Here is a 10,622-nt window from a genome sequence, read left to right as displayed (position 1 = left end):
AGACAGAGAGAGATGCTAGGTCAAACAGTCTATATCAATTAGATCCACACAGATGCTAGGTCAGTTAAACAGTCTACATCAGTGGTTCCGAAACGTTTTATAGTCCGTACCCCCTCTAGGACCAGGGTCGCACTCTCATTTAACATTTCAAACATTCAACCTCCAGCTGGAACAACCACTTTACAATAGTGCATCTAAATATTTTAAGGGGGAGGGAGGGGGTGAGAAGGATTACTTTATCCTCTAGGACCAGGGTCAGTGCACTCTCAAATGTTGTTTTTTACCATCATTGTAAGCCTGCCACACACACACTATACGATACATTTATTAAACATAAGAATGAGTGTGAGTTTTGTTACAACCTGGCTCGTGGGAATTAACAAAGAGCTCTTATAGGACCAGGGCACAAATAATAACCATCTTACATATAAAACCTTATTTGTTCATCGGAAATTGTGAATATCTCACCACAGTTTGAGAAGGGTGTGCTTGAAAAGATGCACATAACTCTGCAGCGTTGGGTTGTATTGGAGAGTCTCGGTCTTAAATCATTTTCCACAAACAGTCTGTTCCTGTATTTAGTTTTCATGTTAGTGAGGGGAGAATCCACTCTCGCATAGGTACCTGGTTGCAAACGTCATCAGTTTCTTAACAGCGCGATTTGCCAAGGCAGGATACTCGTGAGTGCAGCCCAATTCAGTAATCTGGCGGTGGCTCCTGATTAAAAATTCAATTTTCACAGAACCGCTTGTTGCAATTTCAATGAGGCTCTCTTGTTCAGATATCGGTAAGTGGACTGGAGGCAGGGCATGAAAGGGATAACAAATCCAGTTGTTTGTGTCGTCCGTTTCGGGAAAGTACCTGCATAATTGCGCACCCAACTCACTCAGGTGCTTCACTATATCACATTTGACATTATCCTTAAGCTTGAGTTCATTTGCAAACAAAAAATCATACAATTATGGAAAGACCTGTGTGTTGTCCTTGTTAATGCAGACAGAGAAGAGCTCCAACTTCTTAATCATAGCCTCAATTTTGTCCCGCACATTAAATATAGTTGGAGAGTCCCTGTAAACCTTGATTCAGATCATTCAGACGAGGAAAAAACATCACCCAGATAAGCCAGTCGTGTGAGAATCTCATCATCATCATGCAAGCGGTCAGACAAGTGAAAATAATGGTCAGTAAAGTAAACTGGCATCGGGAGCAACTGCTTTCATGCGCGTTACCACTCCACTATGTCTCCCTGTCATGGCTTGCGCCATCAGTACAGATACCAACATGAGCAGCAGTTACGTTTGGCTATTCCCGTGAGAGAGTAACGGTTAATGTGATTGGATGTGAATTATTTGACTAGACTACCTGTAATTGGCATTGTGTTGTTAATTCACTGAACACTAGATGGTTTAATTTTATTTTGGGCAGTGAAACGAAGCTACTCAGGCGAGAAAAAAAACTCACCCAAATGTATAGCCCCATTGGAAAATATAAATGGACTGTTTGAAAATGTGAAGAAAAAATGTACAAACAAATGCATAAAATGTGAATCACATTTTTATCTGGCGTACCCCCGACGGTTTTGTGCGTACCCCAGTTTGGGAATACCTGGTCTACATCAATTAAGTCGCTCTGGATAAGAGCGTCTGCTAAATGACTTAAATGTAATGTAAATGTAATTAGATCCACAATTAGAGACGCTAGGTCAGTTAAACACACATCAGATAGAAACACCTGTGCGTACATCCTGTGAGTGCGTCCTCCACCTCGGCCAGCAGGGGTAGCTCTGTGTGAGATGAAGGTGAAGGTGTGACTGGGTCGTCTGCTTGCACCATTCTACAGATGGAGAGCGAGGCTGAATTGCTGCGCTTTATCCACCCTCTTATAGAGCTCTGCTCAAATGTAGTGCACTACAGGAGGAATAGCGTGCGATTTGAGACGTAACCTTTGTGTGTTATTTCAGAGTTGCAGCTGGTTTCAATCTCTACGTGAACAATAAAGTTGTATTCTGTTGTGGTGACACTTACCGTCCCGACGCAGTGGATGTAGGACTCAACGGTGATGGGGAAGTCAAAGTTGATGAAGTTGGAGACATTATGGAAGTCGATTCTTCTGGAGACTCCTTACTCTTTAGCTCTGTGGGGGTCAGAGGTGAGGGGTCAATGTACCGTCACCTGGGGTGTATTAACTATGAAGCAAATGTAACAAAACCGGGAGGGACCATACAGAATTTGTCCAATAGAAACTCTTATTTTCGTTGCAAAATGTTTTCTGTTTGAAGCGTTTTGCAACTGTTTGCTATGGTATGCACTAATGACTACATCCCTGCATTAGTGTAGAGTAGAGGACTTCCCTGGCACAATAGGCAGTCAGCTGGCGGATCATGGCCTGTACCTGCTGCCCCATCTCCTTGGTAGGAAACAGGATAAACACTTTCACATGCAAGGTTCAAGATTTTACTCCAGCTGGCCGTTCTGTCAGTTAGATTTTACTCCAGCTGGCCGTTCTGTCAGTTAGATTTTACTCCAGCTGGATGTTCTGTCAGTTAGATTTTACTCCAGCTGGATGTTCTGTCAGTTAGATTTTACTCCAGCTGGATGTTCTGTCAGTTAGATTTTACTCCAGCTGGCCGTTCTGTCAGTTAGATTTTACTCCACAGTTCCACAGAACACCAAAGTTAAAACACCCCAAATGTAATGAAAATCATCTAAATGTATTGTAGCGACCCGCACAGACAGCTGTGTGTTATGTGTTAGGCTAGGAGGTGGTTGTGTTGTACTGACCAGTACCCGGTGTTCGCGGGGTCCGACATGTCAATCAACCTACTATCTGCCAATCACGGGAATGCCTGGAATGTTCTGATGCCGGGCATCCTGGTGGTTGGCGGAGTGGCGTGGAGGGGGGTTGGGCAGGGGGGTGGAGCATTGGAAGTTAAGACCAGGTTCAGCCTTTGTTCTCTCTCTCTTACGTCTGGGCTTCACAAGAGAAGGTCACGATTGGCTTGTGGGTTATCTGTCATCTATTTGGCGTGTGCTACGGCCCAAACAGTAGCCTGTGTAAAGTTGGTTTAATAAACTGTCAATTCGCAAACTCAAGCCTCTGTCTGGACAATTGTTCATTTATGATCTAGTCAGGTCATTACATTGGTGTCAGAAGTAAAAACGTTGATACAAGTTAGCCAGCTAGCTAGCTGACTTATGTGGCTAGCTACCGTAGGTGAGAACGGGGATTGAAAATGCTTCGAGGTAATCCGAAAGTGAAGGTGGAGGTAGGGGACGATTATGGCCAATGAGGTGCGTGTGAATGGACGTCGGGGGTTCTGTCTGAGGAGATCGCCAGGGCGTCGGAGCGCAGAGGCCGCTTGAGGGAGGACGTTAGAGCGATGGCGGCTGAAGCGGGCATGAGTGCTTCGTCGACTGTATTTCGCGCGGATTCTGGTGGGCGGACCGAAGTGGTGACGTCGACGCGGCGTGACGAGGAATCTGGGGCTCAGGATGTAAACAAACATGGCGGCGCCCAGTTCCCGGCTGCGTCCGTATCTGTTAAGACCCCAAAGTATTCCGGTAAGGCGGATTGGGAAGCTTTTCATGCTCAGTTTGAACTGTTAGCTCATTTTAGGGGGTGGTCGAATGAAGAAAGGGCACTGCAGTTGGCTTTATGCCTCACGGATGAAGCTCTGGCCTGTTTGATATTGATTAGCCCCGAGGACAGGCATGATTATAGTGCTTTAGTGGGAGCACTGAGGAGGCGCTATGGACAGTGTGTACAGCCCGGGCTACTGCGCTCCGAACTGAGTAATAGACGCAGGCAGCCTGGAGAGCCTCTACGGGTGCTAGCTAATGACATTGAGAGCCTCTCTCGGCGGGCATATGCTCACATGCCCCCCCTCCGTGCAGAGCGAGCTAGCACGGGACCAGTTCATACAGGCGCTCTCTCCTACGGAGCTGCGCATACAGACCCAGCTGGCTCATCCTGAGTCATTGCAGACAGCCTTGGAGATGGCTTTGGAGAGGGAGCTGGTGTGGGCTGGGGCTTCAGCTGGGGCTTTGGTGGGGGTGCAGGGAGACACACCCTCTGTGCGAGCTGGGGGGGCAGAGCAGCCCGGAGCCGGAAAAGCCTGCTTGGGTGGCCGAAATGACAAAACTCATTCGTGCTGTGTCGCTACAGGCGGCACGAAACACACGCCCTGGTCCCAGGGTCTGCTGGGGTTGTGGCCAGCCAGGCCATCTGCGCCGAGATTGCCCCATGTCCCCCAGAGCTCAGGGAAACGGCTCGGGGTCCGCATAGACCGGGTAGTGCGGACCCCTGGCTTTCTATCCCAACCACCATCATCTTCAGGAGGAGCCCACCGGCACAGACGGGGAAGCAAGGCTCCACTTCCCCCAGAAGCAGACGAGGGCAAGCGGATGGAGCCTGTTGTTGTGGTGGGCCGGACCTGTGTTGGGGACTTTTGTCATGTCCCTGTCACTGTGGAGGGGGTGCCCTGCTCCGCCCTGGTGGACACTGGGTCCACAGTAACCCTGGTGAGGCCAGATATTGTGCCAGGTTGGACTCAGTGTGAGCCTACAACTGTGCAGCTCCGCACAGTCACAGGTGAGCTGGCACCCATGAAAGGGAAGGGAATAATGACTCTGACAGTAGGGGGCAGGACTGTGCGTCATCCTGTGTGGGTGGCGGCTGTGCAGGACCCTTGTATCCTGGGGTTGGACTTTCTTAGGAGCACAGGCTGCCAGTTAGACCTAAATAGGGGCACACTGAGCTTCCAGGGAGGGACGGAAGTCACCATGGCCCCCTAATGTCACATTCACTCAACCCAACAAACCCTTTACTCCAACAGTTAAAGCAGCAGAGACTCATGGCTGCGCCCCCTCCCCCACAGCTGTGTGTGACTTTTCCCCAGTCCCCCTGTCACCTACGGCGGTGTGTTACATTCCCCCAGCTACCTCCATGACACAGCCTTCTGTGAGCCCGGGCCGCACCCCCCCAGCCCAGCTACCCCAGATGGGAGAGGAGAGGACACTGTCTGCAGTGAGGGAAATATGGGGGAGGAACTGTGTTGGTCTTGACCCTGAGCAGCAGGAACAGTTGTGGCAGTTGCTGTTTGAATTCAGAGACAGCTTTGCGTTGAGTGAGGAAGAGGTGGGTCAGACTCATCTGGTGCAGCATGAGATCGACACAGGTGATGCTCGACCCATCAAGATGCGTCCCCGCCGTATCCTGCTGGCACGCCAGGAGGCGGCAGACAAGGCTGTGTTGGAGATGCAGCGGGCAGACTTCATTGAGCCCTCAGACAACCCCTGGGCGGCGCCAGTCGTCATGGTTCCGAAGAAGGGGGGCAAGCTGAGGTTCTGTGCGGACTACAGGCGGCTGAATGAGGTAACCAGGAAGGACTCATACCCCATACCACGTATCGATGAGTCGCTGGACCTGGTTAGGGGGTCCTCCTGGTTCTCCTCACTAGACCTCCGCAGTGGCTACTTGCAGGTGCCCCTCTCCCCAGAGGCCAGAGCCAAAACTGCGTTCTCCACTAACAGAGGACACTGGCAGTTCAAGGTCCTGTGCTTTGGCTTGTGCAACGCTCCAGCTACTTTTGAGCGTTTGATGGACAGGGTGCTGGATGGCATCCCCCGACAGCAGTGTCTGGTATACCTCGATGACATCCTGGCCCATGGCAGCTCCTTCCAGTCAGCCCTGGGGCGCTACGGCGTGTGCTGGAGAGGGTGGCTGCCGCAGGTCTGAAGCTCCACCCCGAGAAGTGCCACTTCATGAGGAGAGAGGTGTCCTTCTTGGGCCACCGAGTGGGGAAGGAGGGGATCAGCACCATGGAGGACAAGGTAGGGGCTGTCAGAGACTGGCCCACCCCCACCGACCAGCGTCAGCTGAAGAGCTTCCTGGGCCTGGCCTCGTACTACAGGAGGTTTGTACGGGGCTTCTCAAGCGTTGCTGCTCCACTGAACCGCCTGCTGCCGAAGGACAAGGCTTTCACTTGGACAGTGGAGTGTGAGGAGGCGTTCAACACCCTCAAACGTGCACTGATCGAGGCCCCGTGCTCGCCCCCCCTGACCTCACCTTGCCCTTTATCCTGGACACAGACGCGAGTAATGTGGGCATGGGTGGGGTGCTGGCCCAGGTGGGGCCAGAGGGGGAGAGAGTGGTGGCGTACTTCAGCAAAACATTTGACAAACATGAGCGCCGCTACTGTGTCACCCGGCGGGAGCTCTTGGCTGTTGTGGCTTCCGTCAAACACTTCAAGTACTACCTGGGTGGCCTGCCCTTTACTGTAAGGACTGACCACTCTGCTCTCCAGTGGCTCATGTCTTTCAGAGAGCCAGAGGGGCAGGTGGCACGCTTGTTGGAGGAGCTTCAGCCGTATGACTTCACGGTGGTGCACAGGGCAGGGGCACGCCACTCCAACGCCGACGCCATGTCCCGTCGGCCCTGTACTGCAGACGGCTGCCGCCACTGTGAACGGAGAGAGGGACGGGAGAGAGAGCTGCGGGCAGAGGAGGGTGTCTGTGCCACAGTGTGTCGGGCGAGCGGGCCTGTCTGCTGTGAGCTGCAGACTGTCGACGTGGCTGAATGGCGGCAGCAGCAGGGACGGGACACAGACCTACAGCCAGTGCTACAGTGGGTAGAGGCGCAGGTGAGGCCACCATGGGAAGAGGTGACAGCGCTCTCACTCGCGACCAAAGGGTTGTGGTCGAAGTTTGAGAGACTGCGGCTGGCTGAGGGCGTGCTACAGCGGGCATGGAAGGAGTCAGCTACGGGAGAGGAGAGGTGGCAGGTGGTGGTCCCAAAAGCATTGCGGGAGGCTGTGCTCCAGAGTACTCATGGGGGGGTGGGGACTGGACACTGCGCCGTCTCCGTCAGGGCTTCTACTGGGGGCAGCACAAGAGGGATGTGGAGGACTTTTGTCGCCGCTGTGACAACTGCACAGCGAGAAAGGGCCCCCCAGGCCGCTCTCATGCTCAGCTCCAACAGTTCCCAGTGGGGGCTCCCATGGAGAGGGTGGGAGTGGATGTAGTTGGGCCGTTCTCCACCACAGACAGTGGAAACCGCTGGGTGCTCACGGCCATGGACTATTTCACAAAATGGCCCGAGGCCTATGCTCTGCCTGACCAGGAGGCAGAGACCATCGTCGACGCCCTGACAGCGGGGATGTTCAGCAGGTTTGGAGCTGCAGAGTCCATCCACAGCGACCAAGGCAGAAACTTTGATTCCCGTGTGTTCGCCACCATGTGTGAGAGGCTGGGTATGCACAAGACCCGCACTACTCCTCTCCATCCTCAAAGTGATGGCCTTGTGGAGCGCTTCAACAAAACGCTTGGACAGCAGCTGGCCATCGTCTCTTCCAAACACCAGCGTGACTGGGACAAGCACCTGCCTATGGTCCTCATGGCATGCCGCTCCGCTGTCCAAGACTCCACCTCCTGCACGCCTGCCCTCCTCATGCTGGGGAGAGAGATCCGCACCCCTGCGGAGATGGCGTTTGGTCGGCCCCTGGATAGCCCTCATGTTCCTCCGGGGCCGGAGTATGCCCGGAGACTCCAGGACCGCCTGGAGACAGCCCACACCTTCGCCAGAGAGCAGCTGGTGAATGCAGGTGTGAGGCAGAAAAGGAACTATGACGTGCACACCCGGGGAAGGCACTTTGTGGCTGGGGAGCTGGTCTGGGTCTACAGCCCCCTAAGGAAAAAAGGCAGATGCCCCAAGTTGGACAGTCACTGGGTGGGACCCTGCAGTGTCCTGGAGAGGGTAGGGGGAGGTTGTGTACCGGGTGCAACTTCCTCCCAGGGGGAGAAAGGTGGCACTGCCCCGGGACAGGTTAGCCCCATACAGAGGGGCCTCTTCTCCCCAAACCCCAGGAACCCCCAAAATTCCCCTCTCTGGCAATGACATTCTCCAGGCACCCACCCTCAGGTGCCGCAGACAAGGCTCCAGACAGCCCACTCCCCCGGTCTCCCCCCCCCTGTGTCACCGCGTGGTTCCCCAGAGCCACGGACTGTATTACCCGTTCCCGCTTCCTTGTCCCCCATATCCCTGCCTTCATCCCCTGGTTCCCAGAGGGGCACTCTGCGACCATCACGGCCACGCAGGCAAAGGAGACCTCCGGGTCGCTTCAGAGACTTTGTTTGTTCCCTCGGGGACGAGGGACTTTGTGGTGGGGGGGCTGTGTAGCGACCCGCACAGACAGTTATGTGTTAGGCTAGGAGGTGGTTGTGTTGTACTGACCAGTACCCGGTGTTCGCGGGGTCCGACATGTCAATCAACCTGCTATCTGCCAATCACGGGAATGCCTGGAATGTTCTGATGCCGGGCATCCTGGTGGTTGGCGGAGTGGCGTGGAGGGGGGTGGAGCATTGGAAGTTAAGACCAGGTTCAGCCTTTGTTCTCTCTCTCTTACGTCTGGGCTTCACAAGAGAAGGTCACGATTGGCTTGTGGGTTATCTGTCATCTATTTGGCGTGTGCTACGGCCCAAACAGTAGCCTGTGTAAAGTTGGTTTAATAAACTGTCAATTCGCAAACTCAAGCCTCTGTCTGGACAATTGTTAATTTATGATCTAGTCAGGTCATTACTGTATTTTGTGTGTTCAGATGCCCTGTGTGGACAGTCATGGAACTTTATAACAATCTGATTAAATGAACATTTTTCAGCGAAAACTTGTAAATCGACCCAATTCGACCGGAACACATCAGGACGGTTAAATAACATCTAGCTAGCTACATACTATGCATAATTTGGTTAATTCCATTTACTCTTGAATATGTAAATTAGTTAAAATTCAGGACGATTCACAGGCAAAGTAAACACATTCACAAGCTAATGTTGGCTAGCTAGGTTAGAGATCCTAGCTGCTTTCAGTGTCTACTGATGTATGGTTCTGTAACCGTTTGATATCACAATTGAGGTCATGCGATTTAACACTTCATTTCTCCTCATATTTTCACCGGAGAGAAGATAATCTAAACCCATTTCATGGAACTGCAGCCTGTCGGTAGCCATCTCTCTCCACTAGTTATCACAGCCACAAAGTCAAAATTGGTGCCTGGTGCTCCCACGCGTGTGTACTTCACTTGAATTATACGTCATTCATCACGTGAACACAGTGACGCGAAGAAAATGTTCATAGAGGACCGTGTTCGAGGATGAATTGTATTGTATTATATTGTATAAAAATAGCTCTCTGTTTTTAGAATATTGGTTCCGAAATAATATCATATTGGTGAGCCAACTGGTAAATGCAGAGGGTCTTTTACTCAGTTATAAAGAATTCTTATCACTTTACAAGGTCCCTGTAACACCTAAAGATTTTGTAATTGTTTTAGATGCCATTCCCTCATTCCCTATGTTATTCAGGAACATGTCAAGACTTGACCCTCAGAGCCTACCTTCTGTTGACCCTGTTGACTCATCAGTAGGAAAGATTTGTTTCTCTTTTGGTCCATTCAACAACAGAGCGATACGATCCTTGTTTCAGCAGGATGTTGTATCTATACCTTATGTCATGCATTACATTACATTACATTTAAGTCATTTAGCAGTCATGCCTTATTGGAATGGATTTATTGATAATATCTGTTGGAAAAAAGTTTGGATGTTGCCACACACATACAAAATTAAGGACGTTTCCTTTAAAATTATTCATAAATATTATCCTGCCAACCACTATATGAAGAAGTTTAAGGAAAACATCAACTCAAATTGCTCCTTTTGTAATGACCACCCAGAAACAGTTGTGCATCTTTTTTGGCATTGTATGCATTTAAGAAAACTGTGGCAAGACATCAGTAGGTTTATAATTGAACACATTTATGAAGATTTTACACTATTGTGGAGAGATGTACAATAGAAATAAGCGGAATCATTTTTATGTAATTAATTTCATTATTCTTTTGGCCAAATTTCATAAACACAAATGTAAATTAACAAACAGAAAACCACATTTTCGTACCCTACAAAAATAAATTGAACTGTATTTTAAGACGGTTAAATGCTCTACTAACAAAAAAGCTGTTATAATTGTAAGTATATGCATGTCCCTTAAGGTCCTTGTGTAATTGTAATGTGATATTGTACCCCCTAGCTCGATTGTCTATTGTTTGTAATCTATGTATGCTTGTGTTCCCTCATGTGCTTTATGTATTGATTTGATATTAATAAAAATAAAAAAAATAAAAAATGTTCGAGAGGATCAAAACCGTAATGTATCATGGGTAATTTATTACTGACTGACCTACAAATAATAATGGCTAGTTAGTAATGATACAAGGTTATTTGTAGATGCGTCAGTAGGCAGTGGCCTGCACTGTCAAATAAACCCAATAATAGCACAGGTGGAACAATGGGTTAGTTATAACAAATATTTGATGATAGAGGCCTCTAGGGCCCAAAATGCCGTTTTAGCATGGCCAGCGCCATTGAGGGCTACCACCATTTTAATGTAGTCAACCACAGATTATCCATTTTATTGGCGAGATACTCAACTGGCCGCTCTAATGTTGAAAATAAATGTATTCAAAGATGGAAGGCAGTCGGGAGGAGGCAAGATCAGGTGGGACTATTCTAGCCAATGAGAGGGCATATATTAAATATTTTTCCAATGATTTATGTATTATTCTCAAA

The sequence above is a fragment of the Oncorhynchus gorbuscha genome, linkage group LG11 (assembly GCF_021184085.1).
Source record: "Oncorhynchus gorbuscha isolate QuinsamMale2020 ecotype Even-year linkage group LG11, OgorEven_v1.0, whole genome shotgun sequence".
Lineage (NCBI taxonomy): Eukaryota > Metazoa > Chordata > Actinopteri > Salmoniformes > Salmonidae > Oncorhynchus > Oncorhynchus gorbuscha.
Note: the sequence above shows the minus strand (reverse complement) of the source record.